This window comes from Barbus barbus (assembly GCF_936440315.1).
Source record: "Barbus barbus genome assembly, chromosome: 12".
Lineage (NCBI taxonomy): Eukaryota > Metazoa > Chordata > Actinopteri > Cypriniformes > Cyprinidae > Barbus > Barbus barbus.
In genome coordinates this window covers 20,571,255-20,590,349 of record NC_136740.1, presented here as the reverse complement: position 1 = coordinate 20,590,349, position 19,095 = coordinate 20,571,255, and the positions used below count along the sequence as shown (strand labels likewise).

Below are 19,095 nucleotides of genomic sequence, written 5' to 3'. Positions count from 1 at the left end.
CACACACCCGGAGCAGTGGGCAGCCATTTTATGCTGCAGCGCCCAGGGAGCAGTTGGGGGTTCGGTGCCTTGCTCAAGGGCACCTCAGTCGTGGTATTGAGGGTGGAGAGAGCGCTGTACATTCACTCCCCCCACCTACAATTCCTGCCGGCCGAGACTCGAACCCGCAACCTTCGGGTTACAAGTCCGACTCTCTAACCATTAGGCCACAACTTCCCCTGAGATTTTTAGAGTCTTACAGATCACAAACTTTTAAATGCTATAGTCTAAGTGTTAAATATTATGTAATATATTTAATATGATTTAATATGATTTTAACAGATAGTTTTTTTGTAAACTGTCATAATGCTTTTATTTCAATAAAGCAATGCTTTTTGTGGTGTGGCCTTATTGCTATTAAAAAGAGGTAATGCATGTCTATTAATGAAGGGTTAAGATGAGTTGTGTGTAATCCTTATCACTGAAGTGGCATAGTGTCAGACCATCTGCCATGAGACAGCTACTGTATTTCATGCTCTGTAAAACCCAAATGTCTGTCATATAGCTTGTGATTGCTACACAAACCCACCCGATTTAAAATTAAATTGGTCTTAAACAGAAAGATTAAAAACTTCTCAAAATGAAATCATTTATGTAATTAAACTTTATTTATGCAAAAATCCATACAATTACATACAATAAAGAATGAAAAGAAACAATACCCAACCTAAATTTTAAAGGGGGGGGGGGGGGGGGGGGGCATACTTAGCATACTGTTGTTCTCAAACAATAGCTTACTATTTTTCCTCCAAAGGTCACAACTGAGGTGGACTGCATCTGTTGCTGGACATATGTGAGCCTCATCTTTTAATAGGCAATGACCTGCATAAATTCTAAACCAGACAGAGTACTTAACCTAGACCATGCAACAATAATTCTAATGACCTCATTACTGATATTTATAGATTATGAATATGATGCCATACTAAAGAAGTTCAGTTAAATTTTAAGTGAAATCTCATTGTACCTTATTATTATTTTGCAGGACACCTGGGTACTATTCTTTTGGGCATTTCGGAAATAATGCCATTTATATTTCCATATGTCATATGCGAAAATGTATGTAGATGACTCGGTTAAAGTAAGCAAAATTTGTGAATAGATAAATTCCGCATCACCCACTGTCATATTTCATCATTGCACGCTAGATGGCGCAATATGAGTAGTATTTAATAATTTAGCCTCGGCATGAGATTAGAACCTGTATGTATTGTTGTGAATATGAATATACATAATTACTATATTTTTAAACTAAATTCAATATATACATTTCAATTATTGTTGCTTTAAAAGCTCGCAAATATGAAATAGGAATTTCTATTAACTCTATTCTCCTCACATTATCAGTTTTACTCACACAAATGTGTATTTTATTGTTTATAATTAATATATAATTCAAAACAACAGATGTTATTAGTATAAATACTGAAGTTTTATTCTAATCTAATTTTTACGCATGATTTTTCTTCCCTCTCGCTCTCGGTTGCTCTGAGTGACGCTACGTCTCCATGGTTGCAGCAGGGGAATCTACGCTCTCGCGTGCGCACACGCACCCATACACACACTGAATCACATGGAGCGAGTCTGACAAATCTGTGAGTATGAAAAATCAATATGAAAATCAGCATAAAGTCGTCTACTAAGATAAAAGTACGTGTTTAACAGCTTTGTGAAATCGTGTGTGCTCTGTTAATACGCGCGACTTCATTTTTTGACGGCTGGGAGCGCGCGCTGAGTGAATAATTGTTTGGTTTTGGAGCTGTTATAGTCAATAACTTCTCACATATATTAATATGTCATCAATATAAGTAAACGTCCGACATATCATCATGTGAATGTTTTTTATGCAGTGTGGAAAGTTAATTTGTCAAGGAAAGTGGTCGTCTGCTACCGGCGTTTTCAGAACAAAAGCGTTGAGGGGCTGTTAGCGTTAGCGCTTTGCTAACGGTGTGTGGAGGTGTTTCTTTCACACAGCACCGATTATATTAAGCATTTGTGTTCGTATTTAGTTTATTAATTAATCAGCTCCCAGATAGCAAACGTATTTGTATTGTTCTATGTTAGAAACTCAACTCGCTTTGTGTATAGAATGGGGCACAGCTGGACACATATCAGCATCCATTCGCATAACGATGGAGAAAGTAGAAAACCTCTATAACTTTGGATGTGCATGGCAATTAATTGATAATGTAGACATGTTGATTTTGGGTTTTAACTCTGTAACGCACAATCAAAGCAACAAGTTGTGATCAGGCTTGGTTTGTGCATGTGTGTGGTCCCTTTGTCTGGTATTGTGTCCGTCTCAAGTCTTTAAACCTTTGCTAATGAATGATACACCTATTATTTGCACAAAAGCGGTTATGTTCATGTCACTCGAACTGCCTGATGATTCAGTTCTGCTTAAATTGTGATTTGCGTTATCAGAAAGAGATGTTCCCAGATTAAAGAGCTCTCTTGTGCCAGGTTATCTATCCCGAGTTCATGTTTCAGTTTTTCTTCACAGCTGTAGTTGACTGCGTTTCAGATTTAAGCTGGTAGAGGGGAACACAAAGCTGTCGTTGCTGAGATGTGGTCCTTGTGGAGTATTGGCTCAAGTATTCCAGCCTTCTATTGTGTTTTGTTAGCTTTGGCACAGGAGGAGCATTTCTGCTGCTTTTGTGTTTTGGTTTGTTTATGACTTTAACTTAAGGTGCTGTAAAATCCTGAACAAGCATTTACAAGATGCATATATAAGGCATTTGAGTGGATCAGTTGACATGCTTTCAGGGTTTAAAATGTTTGATTTGTAGTTGAGACATGCCAAACTCCATCTGAAACATTTTAAATAACATTACATTTTTTTCAGTTATGCATGTAGTATTTACAATTACTTTAATTTAGACTACTTGCTGTGTATTGTTCTACTTTTCTACAGTACAATTGTAGTTGTCGTATCGTTTAACTATTTAAAGGGATGTTCGCCCCAAACTGTTTTCTCCCTCATGTCATTTTGGACTTGCATGACTGCTTTTCTTCTGCAGAACACAAAATGTGATATTTTGAAGAACAGTTTTGGTGACCATTGACTTCCACTGTATATACAAAAACACTTCTTTAAGATTTTTAATGTTGTACAGAAGAAAAAACATCATACAGATTTGGAGCAGCATGAGGGTGTGCAAATGATGACAGAATTAAAATTTTTGGGTGAACTATCCTTTTAAAATGAGCTATAGTGAAGATGAAATTGCATGAAAAATGGTGATAAAATGTTTTTACCAGTTACAGGACAACATTTCCACTTATACCTATATAGATATTTTAACCTGAATTTTTTTTTATTATATATATTTTTTGCATCAGCTGTTTATTCAACAGATGCTTTTAAGAAACTGACAAATGAGGAAAGATAATACATGGCAAAAAAGTAATTTTCTTACTCAGTATTTTAGTTTTGTTTTCCAGTACAAATACCAAAACATTCGTAAATCAGTTCAAGATATATTTACTTGAGAATCAAAATGACTTAAGATATTAAGTTTTGTTTTATGAGAAATGTATCAAAATTAAGTCAGTTTATGCATGGGGTAAGAAAAATTATATCTTTCAAGTCATTTTCTCTCCTAGATAAGAGAATTATAATTTTTTTTTGCTTTGTACAAACACATTTTAAACTTTAAAATTAGCTTGCAAACACAATCTCTAGACTTGTGCGGGAAAGAGAGAGTTCTGATAAAGACGTTTGTCACTTCTAGTGAAGTGAGAAATAGGGATGGGCGATATCTTATCGTTTGCGATATACCGGTAAAAATTCTCCCCACGATAAGAATTAGTCTTCCCGCGATAATAACGATAAAGTCCAGTTGTTGACATATTTCTGTGTGAGAAAGTATGGAGCAACGTCGCGGAAGGCAAACATGAAATTGAGGAGTTTATCGCTAAACGAGGAGCTCCTTCTTCAATCTGGAACTGGTTTGGTCAAGGCAGTACAGTGCATAAAAAATCTGTCTGAATAAATGTACTACAGTAGCATGTGTGCGATACAGTTTTGCATGGTTATTAGCCTGTTTACAAACCTGTTGTCCAACAAAGATATCATTTGTTGACATGCTTTTTCTCCAAATGAACTTAAAGTCCGTGAAAATTTATATTAAAATATGTGTTCTGAGTTTGTCACACAACAGAAAAATGTGTTATTAACCACCCAGCCAAATTTGAATGATAAAAAAACCACCAAGTAACTAAAATAAGTTATCAAAATCTTTGAAAAGTAAGCAGGACTCTGCTCTCAAATGCTGGGGGCGTGTCTGCTGTCAGCGCTGAAACCACGCCCACTCGCGGGAAAGCGGCCGTCTGTCAACTGTCAAATACCACTACAACCTGAATGGATGCTACTGATACTACCTCTAGTAGCTTAATTGGATTTATACAGCCATACATGTTTGAGCGTGCAAGTTCGTTATTTAATTGCGTCAGCACTGCAGTGAGTTGAAACCTTCTTGTCATCAAGCCCAAGCGCGGCTCATGGTTGCTTAGTAATGGCAAACACCACGAGAGCGCAAGCTCCGGTGCGCTTTGAAAGAAGAGAAAGCGGTTCAGCTTGTGTTTCTAGATGAGAATTGTGAACGTTCCATGTTTTTAAATTGTATGTATTCTCCCACATATTGACGTCTCTGGGCTAAGACCCGGGTATCCATTCACCCTAGAACCATCCCTGCTGAGAATCTGTATATCTAACATCACAGACATTCAAAAAGACAAACTAAGAACTTGACCTCTCAACGTAGTTATTATAGTGTTAGGGGCGGGGCCATCGAGCCACCATTTTAGCCCCGCCCAAAAAAACCTGAACCCAGAATTGGTGAAAAACTGTTTAACGGTTTAACTCCACAATTAAGTACTACATAGTTCAGAGTCTTTGTAATGTGTTTCATCAATACGTTTCTAACATTTGTAATGTGTTTAGAAACAATTCTCAGAATTCTCTTTACACGGACTTTAATAACACAGTCGAGTGTTTGAAATAACTTCTTTTTGTGACCAGATGTGGTTTCATATTACAGAATGATAGTATTATATACAGTGATAAAGGCTATGTTGATTAGCATTGCATTATAAATATACTTTCCTTATAATAAATTGCTTGAATTTAAATGCAAGATTGCTTGAGGAACACAGGTAAACCATATATTTTGTGCAATCACATGTTTGTCAAGCTCCATCAGTTAAAATTTCTCTATCTCCGCTGTGCATTTTATTCAGCGATAAATGGATACTTTTGTCCATATTAGGGATTTCCTGGAGCATCTTCAGTAGTATTACTTCTGCGATGCATATGTGGAGTTTCTACACAAGGGCGCCCTCTAGCTTCCAGTATGAATTAAACAGTCATTACATTACGTGTGTACTCAGTAATGCTCACAACACCCTATTTTGTATAAAAATAGTAAAGATAATATTTTTTCTCTATACAAGAAACAGGTTTCCCTGAATTATCGTCATTGGTATCGTTATCGCAATAAATACCAGAAATATTGTGATATATTTTCAAGCTCATATCGCCCATCCCTAGTGAGAAATTCGAGATGGTCCTCACTGCAGAACACAAGATCCAAGGGGAGTGGTTGGATCTAGATAAGTCATTTTAAAAGCTATTGTTCACTTACATCTATTTTTATTACCACAAAAAAAAAAAATATTATATAGGGCCCTATGAAATCAGTTTTATTTCCAAATTGAGTTTTTTCCAGTCATTTTTCTATACTCTGTTTTAATGTTTAAAATTAAATTTTATTAATCAAAAAGCCTGTCTAATTAATTGAGTTTTACAGTTTTACCTGTACCAAATTCTGTTTTCCATTATTTTCTGGATTTCATTTGAATGGTTCCATTAAATTTGAATAATCAAAAGCATCTCCAATTAATTGATTTTATATTAAAAAAGTACATAAAGTAAAAATTTCACCTAAATAAATTCTGGTAAATAATATTTCTGGTAAATACTCCTTTAAAAAGTGTTTTTTTATTATAATTTTATTATTAGTAGACTAGAACACGTGGATATGTTGTCATTCTTACACTATAATACTGAACTTTGATTTCAGTGATTTGGGCTATGAGATGGACGCTTGCTTCATGCACTCTATGTTGCACTTTACTTTTGCTTTAAAAAAGGATTTCATAGAAATTTGGATTTCATTTGGTTTAATAAAATATTCTTAAGTAAAATTGTTGATTTTTTTTGTGGGAAATTAATCGATTCGATTATTCGATAAATTAGTCGATAGATTAATCTAAATAAAAATAGTCGTTAGTGGCAGCCCTACTTGTAAGTGAGCCTGCCATTCCTGCATAGTTCATTTGATTTGCTGCCATTGCCTCTAACTTCATCTAAGCAAACAAACATTGTGTCATCTTTGCACAGTGGAAATCTCCTGTAGGTGCAGGCCAGGAGGGTAAGCCCACCTCTAATCAGTCAGGCAGGAAGAGTTTAGGGTGGGATGGGTTTTCTCCTACCTGCCGTACTCTTCACGCTCCAGGTCACCAACCTACCCTGCTGTTAGTAATGGAATGTTGGAAGAGTTTCTCTTGGCTCTGTATGCTGAAGTTTAACCGATGACGTAAACTGCCACCATGGGGCAAGGGGTGGCTTCCTCCACGGCAAGTGAGTTACTCCCCTTTTATTAGGAAAAAGTGAGAGTAAGAAAGGGAGAAATTATAAAGGGGTGGGGGTGTTAGTGTTTTCTTTGATTTAGCTTTTTTTCTCTGTTTATGTTTCCCATTATTTTAGCACCACCTCAGCCTCCCTGTCTGTTTTCCATTTCAACACAGATGCAATAGTTTGTTTTTGTTTTTTATTAGAGGGTGATTTCTCTTATTTAACCCGAAACGCAGTGGGTTTAATCAAAGCAAGCTCCTTCATTCGAAGAAAGTTGGCCCCCAAGGGTATGTGACATTTACCCAGCATGCATTTACTGAAGCCTGCTGCTGGGAAATTCCTCCCTGAGAACAAAGTCGCGCGGGGCCGGAGTCTTAGAAACCTGTTACTCACTGCTACATAATAGTAGTAGTTTCATAGAAGAAATAAGCCGCAGGACTCTACCACTGCAATTCTGCCTGTCAATCAAAATGGCTTCATCTGACTTTACCGATGCCTGGCAGTTTCTGGCTGCCTGACAGCCACATAAAGAGGCGTAAAAGGGAAGAAAGTAGTGGAGGTTTCAGAAGTGCACTGTTGCCAAAGAAAGGGTTATGCTGTGATTCCCAGAGGAGCAGTTTTCCACATTCTCCTAAACTGGCACTTAAGGTCACTCTTTGGGTTCAGAAAGCACAATGCAGTCATGTTTGGTGGTATATATATGTATGCACAAGCATTGAGTACATTATTGGAATAGGAACCATTTACTTTAAAGTGAATAAGACATTTTCATGGATTGTATCACAATCAGATTGCACTTGACCACATACATGCTGGTGTAATAGATGGATCACATCTGTTGTGATCAGAGTGTGTTCAGATCACTGAAACCACATTTGGAGGGATGCAAGGATCAGTCTTTTTTCCCCATGTGGTGCTTTATAACCTTCCCCCCATGTTACACTTCCAATAGCTGTTAGTATCATACATTATGAGAATTTTTCTAAACTAAGAAATACAATAGACCAGAGATCCCAAAAAATGAAGCATTTAGATTTTTCTGTTTTTTTTGTTGTTTTTTTGTGACAGACAGTGGCAAAAGTGACAGAAATATTTTTTTGTAAACTTTTGTAAGTAGACTTTTAGATCTGGTGTAACGTGTAAAAGTCGTCCAGCTAAACAATATGGTGATGCCAATGTATGTTAACATCTGGTGTAAAGGGGCCCTTAGATGCGGGTCCATCTGATCTCCTCAGTTCAGATGTTGAAGACTTTTGATGTGGAAAAAAACAGTATTTCAGAAAGAAGATATTAAAAGAGAAATATGAGAAGTAGGTCACACTGGGAACTTCTTGGGAAACAAGTACATTATCTTTTGTTGCTGCAAAGGTGAAGAGAACAGATGCCAGTTTTGGGCATTCAGTTTGAATTTAATAACAAGCTTTGGGTGTTTGCTAAGGAATAATTTGCCCCTCATTGTCTTTGGAGTATATATTTTATATACACTACAAATTTAGAGTTTTTTTTTTTGTTTGTTTTAAAAAATTTAACACTTTTTTTTTTCATTCAGGATGCATTGAATTGATCAAAAGTTACAGTTAAAGACATGTATAATGTTTCAAAAGATTTCTGTTTGAAATAAACACTGTTCTTTTGAACTTTGTTTATAAAAAGAATATGGAAAAAAGTATTATGCAGCATGTTTACTAGAGATCGACTGATATATCGATTTACCGATATTTTTCCGATATTTAAGCATTTTTCCATAATCGGATATCGGTTTTGTAATATCGGATTCACCGATAAACATTTTTGGTGTTTTGAGAATTGCGCGCAGGATCGCAATTGCAGCGCATCTGAGGGGAGACGAGACAACAACAACGGCGTGCAGGTACTTGATTTGCTCTAGTTAGTAAACTATTTAATATTAGAGTCATTAATGGACAAATTATATGTATTACATAAATGCCTGATATGTAGTTTATGCAACTTGGCTCTAAGAAATATGATAAATAAGATACTCTGTCAAGCCCTGTCCCTATAAAGATATAACTTTGCCTGAAATAACACAGCCATGAATTAGCACATGTTGGAAATAAAAGCGCTGAATTTAATTCTCTCTCTGTGGTCTATTAGTCTCGTGAAGTCGGAGTCACGTAGATAATCCGTCAAGTCCTCTCCCAATAAAGACGTAACTTTGCATGAATTAAATAATACAGCCATGAATGATTGCGTGTTGGAAATAAAAGCATTGAATTTAATTCTCTCTCTGTTGTCTATATGATCATCATCAGTCTCGTGAAGCCGCGTTCATATTGCAGTTCACTCAGCGGTTGATGCTCAAGAAATGCTCAGCAATGCATATAACCATTATTTCGTTTATAAACATCTAAATTAATACAACTCTATGGAAATTCTCTGCAATCGATCGCAGTTTGAGTAGCCTATAGTTCTGTGTAAATGCATAGATAAACCGCGCTGTCAGCAGCATAATTTAGAGCATGCCAGTTGAGAAATGCAATAAAATACAATGCTTGTTATATTCCAATATTCCAGAGAATATTATTCCGTGAATTAACATTATCCAGTGAATTATTCTTCACTCTTTAGCCTATTAAACAGCTTATAAACCTTCTAAAATTAGTTAAAAATGAAGTTGATATGATTTATTCGAGGGTAGAGCCTGGTTTATACTCGGCGCGTCAGCACGAGCGTGAAGGTGCGCGTCGCGGACGGAGCGCAACGGAGGATTTTGTTTTCAAACTAAAGTAAAAGACCGCTTCTTAAACCAGAGAAGGTTAACATGGTGGTATTCTTGTAGAAAAAACATGCAAGTCCTGTCAGCTACAGCCAGTTTAGTTTTACTTTTCTTTTTGTTTTGAGAAGCTTGTTATATTTGCTGTTTACCTCATGTTACGCTATGGAGGCTTTCCTTAATTTTTTTAAAATATATATTAATATTTATTTGATTCCTCAGAGTTTGCTAAACATTCTGTAATATACTCGGTATATAGTACAGCATGTGATGTGTCCTATGCCATGCCTCGTCTTATTCGTTTTTGTTAATAAATGTTATGTAAGCTAGTTTGTCATTGTCAACGTACTGTTTTATTGTTGTTGTGCTTTTTAATTAAGAATAACCATGAATCCATCTTTTGTTTTAGACTTAAAAAGTGAAAGGTGTACAGGTATAAGCAAAACAGACAATTAAATTTTCTTGTAAAATGTGACACCAAGATCGCAAATTTGAAAGTGAAAGCGCACGAAAAAAGGAATTCCTCTTCACAAAATTTTAATCACAAATAATACCGATGAAAAAGAACGAGTTGAATGTTGAACACTTTCGTTACCATATAACTATAAACTATGATAAGAGTTCATCAGCATGCATTGATTAATCAAATGTTGTAGCAAAAACAAAAAACAAATTGCAACCAAATTATGTGCTCGTGCGACCAACTGAGAAAGTTAGTCGCAAAAGTGAGATCAGTGGGAAGAATGAGTCTAGAGCCCTGCATGAAAGACTGCTAATTCTCAAAACATTTTTTGTTAAGATGACTGAAAGGAGGAAAAACCAAAGTGAAGTATGGACTTACTTCACGCAGTCATTTATTTACTTTATAACAGTAAATAAATATAGGTTCTGCATATCAATTATCGGGCACATAAACATGCAAATAACTGGTATCGGTTATAAAAAAAAAATCAATATCGGTCGATCACTAATGTTTACCGCACTGATAAAAATAAGAAATGTTTCTTGTGTCTAATAAGCATATTTGCCATCACAGGAATAAAAAACATTTTAACATAAAAATAGAAAACTGTTATTTTAATTTGTTGTAATATTTCACAATATTGATGTTTTTACTGTATTTCTTGATCGGATAAATGCAGCTTTTCTTCAAATTGCTTAATTTTTGCTTTTTCACAAGTTGAGAGTAATTTAATTCCAAAATCAGGCTCTATGTCTTGAGACAATAAACTGTTTAAAAATGAGTTGATCAGAATGTTTTTGTGCATGTTTAAATAAGTTGCAGGTATCTCTTCATCACAAGCGTGCATCAACATGGGCATGTGTTGTTATTGCTGTCTCAAGTAGTTTGTAGTTGTTGTTGAACTGTCCTATCGGTTTCTCTTTTAACTGTACAAGAACAGATGCATTGTCCACACTGTATGCATAACTTAGTTTATGCCTAAAAAATGAATATACTTTGGGATTTATTAAAATCCTCATATCTTGGATTTTAGTAACATACTGCAGGTGTGCTTATTTAATATCAGACTGTTTGAAAGGCTAAGATTGTCTTCCTCTGATCATCTTGTACTAAAACAATGCTGTTTCATGTTTAAGATGTGTGATCTAAGTTAGTCATAGTTGACCCTAGTCATCACCAGCATATGTTTTTTTTCACACTCTCTCTTTCTCTCTCTATGTCACACACACAGAAGGGTTCATTTCCTTAGGCTGAATGCTTTCTTCATGAGATTTCTCTCTAATTCTTCCACTGTCCCTTAGGTGATATGCTGGAGATCTGGACACTGTGTGTGCTTGGGGTAGCTGAGGGAAAAAGGGTGGTGAGTGCCTCACTGGGAGATAAGAGTCATGGTGGTGAAGTCAAAAAAAGAGCAGGATAAACTCGATAGAGAGAGAGCACAAGCTGGTGTCCGAAAACTCGCAGGGGATTGCTTGTGGCCAGTGTACAGAGACACAAAGAAGGGAAATGCTTCCTGTGGGGATCCCATCGAGTTTTGCACAACTTTATCTTTCTTTTGTGGGAATAGTTCTCTGCAAGCATCATTTGCATTCATCTAGTGCACAGCTTGCAACCCTGTCTCAAAGAGACAAACAGGGCAATTGGGAAGTCCCTGAGCTCCAGTAGAAACTATAGTTATCATGTGTTTGGGGATTTTGAGGTGATGCAATATCATGATAGATATCCCAGCGGACTGAGAATTCTCTCAGCAGTTTTATTTCTAATACAGTTTACATAGACACATGCATGTCATGCATGTTGGACGGTTGATTGCAGTAAACACAAAGTACTTTTACGTCATATTGTGCTCATGTTCGAACTGTTTATATATGAATCAATCTGAAATCCAAACAAGTATCTGATTATGCACCAGCAGCTGTGGCCAAAAACGGCTGACCTGGAACCATGGTGACCCATGTGAGAGCCAGTGTTTATACTGGTCCATCCAGAGTGAATGGATGCACGACCTGTCATGTGAATTAGTGTGATTCTTTTGGAGTATGAGATGCTGTTATTTTTTGACATGGACAGGTAAATATAACATTTATTTATTTTTAATTTGAGTCGTATTAACTAATTCTTTTAAGTGAATCAAAAACATACAGTGCAACTTGTAGTGCGATCCCTAAACGAATGACTTATAACCAGTTCTTTTTAGTGAATTAAAAGTAAACAGCTCAGCGTGTCTAGTACAATCCCTAAACGAATGACTCCATTCAAACTATTTCACTATTTAATTTTAGTGAATCTAGAACATATAATGTGACCTGTGTAGTCCGATCCCCAAATAAAGGACTCTTTTGAACCTGTTCTTTTTAGTGAATCCAGAACATACAGCACCACAAGTGAGGTACGATTAATAAATTAATTACTCTTAGGGTGCTTTCACACGGTGCGCACCTGCGAACCGTACCAGAGTCTGCTTAAAAAGGGTGGTCTGGGGTAGAGTCCTGCATTTCGACCCGGGCCCGACTTTTTTACGCCTCTAGGGCCGGGCTTCGGGCCAATTTTCATGTCATAGTTCAGATGCGGGCCGGGCCTCGGGCCTGTTATGGGTTTCTCCTTATTTTTATATTGTAGACATCCATCAATTAGTGATGAAAAAAATTGCCGCGCTGGTGGAAACAACACGAGACCACGCGACTGAGAGCAGCTCGATGGTGTTTAGTATCCCGCAGCAGCGTGCGCAAGTGACTTCAGCACAGCTGAAGAGTTCAGCATTCAAATGCACGCAATAGACTAAAGCTTGCTGCAAAACCCCAGCAAACATAACCATGAATGTCTGCGGGAAATAGTAAGGAGATATTTGAATTATCTACTAATAAACTAATGTTTTCTGAGTCTGTGTAGCAAGGATGAAGTTGCTGATCCTGACTCGCCATCTCCTCATTAGACGCACCTTTAGAGAGAAATGCGTCTTTATTGATTATGTTTAAGATTATAATAAAAGAGTTTTTGTTTTCGATTTTATTTCGTTAAGTGATAATTTAAAGCTTTCTATAGATATATTTATCATGTCTGTGAGGCATGTATTCGCTCCGCTTCGGTTCATTTTTGTGAAGTGCTCCTGTTCAAGACGGCAGAAAGCGCATCATGTTTGTTTTCTTTGTTTTATAAAATAACTACCTTTTGTTGGTATTGTGAGTGCACACAAATACAAGTAGACCCTTTACAGTTCTGAATGATGTATTACTCTTACCTTTATCAAAAAAAAAAAAAAAAAAATGAGGGCGCAGGCTATTTTAATTAGTTTCCCCTGAAAAAAATTCAAGTGTTTGCTCTGGTGCCTCCATGTCCTGCAGAGCGCGCTTAAGCTTCCACTCTCCGCACAAACTTAGATACAGGCTAGCGCACTTATTATAGTGCAGGTTTAACGTTTAAACATTGTTATATGCTTGAACTGTTTTAGTATATCTATAGTATATCTATCCGTTTTAGGCAAGTCGTGATGATATGAGAAGGCTAAATTTATCAAACATAGGATATGATCAGCTCATGCCGCTGGCCGCTTGGTCGTTACTTTAAAAAAACAAAAGCTTATAGGCTATTTAACAAACAAAAATGCTCCAAACATTTTTCTAAATTAACTTAATAAAAAAACAAACAAAACTAAATATAATAATTTTGCCATTACACACAAAACTGAACTATTATACTAGCCGAAACAGTAGTATAAACTGTTTTAGGAGGGGGGCGGGTCAGACTCGGGCTGGTAATTCTGATAAGCTATCGGACGTGGGCCGGGCTAGGGCCTGAGCGTCTCGGGCCAGGGCCGGGCTGGGGCTTAAATTTGAGGCCCGTGCAGGGCTCTAGTCTGGGGTACGGTTCAAGTGAACTCTGGTACGGTTCGCTGCTGATGTTAACGCAATCGTATCAAATCACGGAAGTGAACCGATATTAATGCCGTATTATTTGATAAAAAATGTGTGTTTGTATGCGTTTCACTCACTTTCCTGCGCTGCAAGCAGAAAGCTGTATGTCTCATTTTTGTTCGCCTTCAGCGTTCTTTAGAGCATTTGCAGTATATTTTTTAAAACAGACATAAGTGCTTTATACACTGAAGCTTTGTATAAAAAATGATATATAAATATATAAAAGTGCAGTGAGCTATCTTATGCATTTTGCTGCTTTCTCCCGCGCCGTCGTTTCTAAGCAACGGGGTAAACAGCTGCTGGCTTGATGATGCAAATCAGAATCAGAATGAGCTTTATTGGCCAAGTATGTTTACACATACGAGGAATTTGTTATAGTGACAGAAGCTCCACAGTGCAACAGAAAGACAGCGACAGGACAAAGATAATAAAAGAATAAGCAGTCCGGACCACCCTCCGTAGTCTTCTGAGGTCAGATTTGCTAGCTGAGCTGAACCAGACAGTTATTGAAGTGCAAAGGATGGATTCAGTAATGGCGGAGTAGAACTGTTTCAGTAAGTCCTGTGGCAGGTTGAACTTCCTCAGCTGGCGAAGGAAGTACAATCTCTGCTGGGCCTTTTTCACAATGGACTCAATGTGATTGTCCCACTTCAGGTCCTGAGAAATTGTGGTGCCCAGGAATCTGAATGACTCCACTGCAGTCACAGTGCTGTTCATGATGGTGAGTGGGGAGAGTGCAGGGGGGTTTCTCCTGAAGTCCACGATCATCTCCACAGTTTTGAGCGTGTTAAGCTCCAGGTTGTAAAGACTGCACCAGACAGCCAGCTCCTTAACCTCCTGTCTGTATGCAGACTCGTCACCTGAATGAGGCCGATCAGTGTGGTGTCATCTGCAAACTTAAGGAGCTTGACAGAGGGTTCTTTAGATGTGCAGTCATTTGTGTAGAGGGAGAAAAGCAGTGGGGAGAGAACGCAGCCAGTGCTGATGGTGCAGGTGTTGGATGTGAATTTTCCAAGCTTTACTAACTGCTGCCTGTCTGTCAGGAAGCTGTTGATCCGCTGACAGACGGAGGTGGGGACGGAGAGCTGTGTCAGTTTATTCTGAAGGGTGTCCGAGATGATGGTGTTAAAAGCGGAGCTGAAGTCTACGAACAGGATCCTCACATAAGTCCCTGGTCTGTCCAGATGCTGCAGGATGAAGTGCAGTCCCATGTTGACTGCATCATCCACAGACCTGTTTGCTCTGTAGGCAAACTGCAGAGGGTCCAGTGATGTCCTTCAGATAAGCCAAAACCAGTCTTTCAAATGATTTCATGGCCACAGACGTTAGAGCCACAGGTCTTTAGTCATTAAGTCCAGTAATTTTGGGTTTCTTTGGGACGGGGATGATGGTGGAGCGTTTGAAGCATGAGGGGACTTCGCACAGCTCCAGTGATCTGTTGAAGATCTGTGTGAAGTTGGGGGCCAGCTGGTCAGCACAGATGTTTAGGCAGGCTGGTGACACACCGTCTGGGTCTGGTGCTTTCTTTCTTTTGTTCTTTCTGAAGACCTGGCGCACATCATCTTCACTTATCTGAATTGTAGGTGTGGGGGAGAGGGGGGTTGCTGGTGGTGTGAATGGTTGTGTGGAGAGGTGTGCAGGGCGGGTGTGGGGTGATTTTTCAAACCTGCAATAGAACTCCTTATTTGTAACTTGTATATTAATAACGAGTGTTATTTGTAAATGAACCGCGGTTCGGACCCAAGCAAAATAATATGAACGCAGTCCAGCGGGGGGAGGGGGGAGCAATCTGACTCTGGTTCGGACCAGGCAATCGAACTGTGTGAAAAAGTGTGAAAGCACCGTTTAGCAAACATTTTTAGTTAATCAAAAATGTACAACATGACTAGTGTAGTCAGATCTCTAGAAGAATGACTCTTATGAATCTGTTTCTTTGTAGTGAATCCAAAACAATCAGCATGACCAGTCTAATCCCATTCCTGAACAAATTACTAATGAATTGATTGTGCATGAATCAGTGGTTACTTAATTGCTGACTTGCTCACTGAACCACAAGATATTTTGCTTGTCATGTCTAATTTGAAATTAACCTGTTAAGGGAAGTAAATATTTGCGCACATCAGACCTGTACACACATAATTGTCTATATTTTATTGTGTTTTTGCTGTTTTGTACATTGCCTATTTGTATATTATTCTTTTATTATCTGTGTCCTGTCCTGTAGCTGTATTTCTGTTCCACTGTGGAGCTTCTCTCACTACAACAAATTCCTTGTATGTGTAAACATACCTGGCCAATAAAGCTCATTCTGATTCTGAAATAATTAGGAATTTCAAAATATTTGTCCTTCAAAATTAGTAAAAGAATCATTAAAAGCATATAAGTAAATAGTTAAATTCGTTACTATTGCCATTTCTATCTAAGAAGCAATCTGCCCCAATTCTGAAGCAACTGATACACACATAACAATAGGCTTTGCCAACTGCCATTAAACATTGTTTTTAGATGTTGTCCTCTATGTACTGCCTGTTGTGGTAATGATGCACTGGAGAGTCAGCAATCTGATTCTGCATCCTGTAACTGATATGAGCTTGTATCTTTATAAACACAAAGCTCTTTTCTGGTGTTTAAGTGCAGCAAGTCCTGATAGCACCATTAGGACATTGACTAGTTCCTGACCTTTTGGTGTGCAATCTTGATCTTCCTCCATCGGCCGCAGATGTGGGACTATCTTGGGTGGATCTGGTGTCTTTCATGTAGGTCTGGAGTAATGAGCGATGGTGTGAAATGTTTCAGTACAGGCTGAGTGGCAGTAGACAGATGGGGCTGTCACTGGACTCCTGCTTTTGGAAGGAGATGGGCCTGAAGAAGTAGGACATGTTCTTAAAGGCACACCCAAAGGGGCTTGTTAAGACCCATCTGGAAGATAAATTATTTCTATCATCCTTGGGAGAATCCATGAGAACATCCAGTGACTTCACAGAGACTTACAGTGATTGACAAGTTTCCCGAATGTGTTTCAGTGTTGTTTGATAGGATGTTGGATGTGGCTATTGCTGCTTTCATTCTAAGTACATTTTGCAGGGCTCAATTATAAGCATTCCTCTCTGGTCCAGGGCCAGTTTGATAGTGTTTCGGGCTAGTAGAAGGAACAGTCATAGTCAGAAGCTAAATCTTCCAGTTAGGGCCGGTGCGATAATTCGATAACGATAATTATCGTGATTGGTGCCGTTGGGAGGGCGGGCCGCTCTCCTAAGATAATGGCAGGGGAAACACTGATTCTTATTTCATGTTAACCAATGTAATTAACTAATGTTAACTAATTAATCTTATTGTAAAGTGTTGCCATATTAACATCTAAACTGATACTTTAACCTGTTAACTTGCGTACCCGTATTTTAAGCTCTTTAACCTATAGTTGCACCGGTGCCACTTAAGTCATGCAGCGTCTAGAACGAACACAGATGAGGCATTAAGTGCATGGCACTGCGACCAGCTGAACATTTTACAGAGTTTAATGTAGCAATGTGGTCGCTCAGTTTTTCAAGATCAGTTTTAATCGTGTAACTGTTAACAGATTTGAACAAAGAAATACTGTTACTATGCACCGGCCGTATTGATTGCAAATAATCACCGTTCCCGCTAAATATAGATCTCGTTTCCAGAATCTCACATTTAAATTTCTGCTACTGAAAGAAAGAGAGACTAAAAAATAAGTGTAGTCTGCACAAAATTGTGTTTATTTTATTCATCGTGTCAAGAGTCTTGAATTTATTGACAGCAAAATGTTAAAAGAACTTTGTGTCTTAAGACACAAAATTCATTTAACATTTTGCTGCTAACACAGTAGGTAAAAAAAAGTGTCACAGAAAAAATTAAAATGTTGTAAAAAAATTATTTTTTTGTCTTCCGTCTTTTCAGGATACAATTCATTTAACATTTACAACACAATAGAAAAAAGTGTCCCAAAGAAATGTTTTTTATTTTTGTTAACTGTTTTTGAATTTTATTCAAAAACAGTTATTATTTATTATTGAATTTTATTTGTTATTGCATTTTATTCTGTGGAACAGTAGTACAAAACAAAAAGCAGCTGTACAAATTTAGAACCCAATTCCCATGCTGCGAGTACCAAATTGAGTTTGTAGCAAGCAAAGCTTGTTGCGCTTAAGTGGCCAAGTACACACAAAATGACGTCAAAATGGTTGTCCTGGCGAGTATCCTCATAAGCACTGTCGGTTTTGTCTTAAGTTAATGTAAACAGTTTGAATGAAAATGCATGTGTATAAGTAGCGGTTCCGTGAAATAGGTCTTGTGACAGCAGCCTAATAAAGTTGTGCCATCTGTCTTTAATGTTAATCAAACAACAAAAGACAGAGAAAATGCCTCACTGCTCTTGACTAAATAATATTTTGTTGAATATCTTTAATGTTAATTTACAGTTTATTCAATTTCTGTAGCCCATTTAACACATTCATATTTTTGAAAATGTAGTTAATATTTGCATCATTAATGATTTATCTTATCCACCCATGACCCACCCTCAAATAATCAGAATGCTTTTTTTTTTTTTATTAACCGACCTAATCGACCCGCCCGCGGATATAACCGCCATCCGTGCATCACTAATATATATATTAGGGGTGGGAGAAAAAAATCGATTTAGCTATCGCGATTCTTTTTAAAACGATTTAAAAACCGATTGGTTTACCTTAGAATCGATTTATATTTAATTATTTTACTTTTCCTAAGAGGTGGTGGGGAGACGTTGGCGCTTTTTAATTCCAACAGAGGGCGAAATGTATAGGTGTGTTTGACTTGGAGCAGCACCACACGATCAGAGTATGACATCAAAGTACTACGAGAGCGATTCTAAAGCATGCGGAGCGTCTGCTCTCTGTAGCTCTCGCAGTGCTTTGATGTCATACAACAATCATTCTGCCGCTGCATTTCATGACGTCATATACGTTTCAAGCCGGTGCGAGAAAGCAAAACCATGACGGAGGCAGAGGATCAAACCTCTTCCAGAATTCTTTCTGCACCTTCATGTTTTGAATCCCAACTGCCTGGAAAAAATGACTAAACATGACTAAAACGGAATGCAAAGTAACATAGCACTTTATTTTGTTTCAGAAAGTATTTTTTGTACTTGTTGAAATGTTGAACATTTGACTATTATATTCATGTGCAAGTTCAGGGTTTTGGTACTTTAATGTTTCATGGTTCAAGGTACTTTAAATATACTCTGTGTATCAAGTCAAGTCAAGTCTGCTTTATTGTCAATTATTCCACATGTACGGCACATACATAC

General features: G+C 37.6%; 1 protein-coding gene across 1 annotated transcript in view; it reads left to right on the top strand.

Annotated features, from left to right (window-relative positions):
* Positions 1 to 1,539: 1,539 nt before the first annotated feature.
* The window catches only part of LOC306878155 (protein tyrosine phosphatase type IVA 3), a 46,238-nt gene continuing 28,682 nt past the window's right edge, over positions 1,540 to 19,095 (top strand). The window contains exon 1 of the mRNA XM_079430315.1: positions 1,540 to 1,634. The gene's annotated coding sequence lies outside the window, so the exon portion shown is untranslated. The remainder of the gene's footprint in view (positions 1,635 to 19,095) is intronic.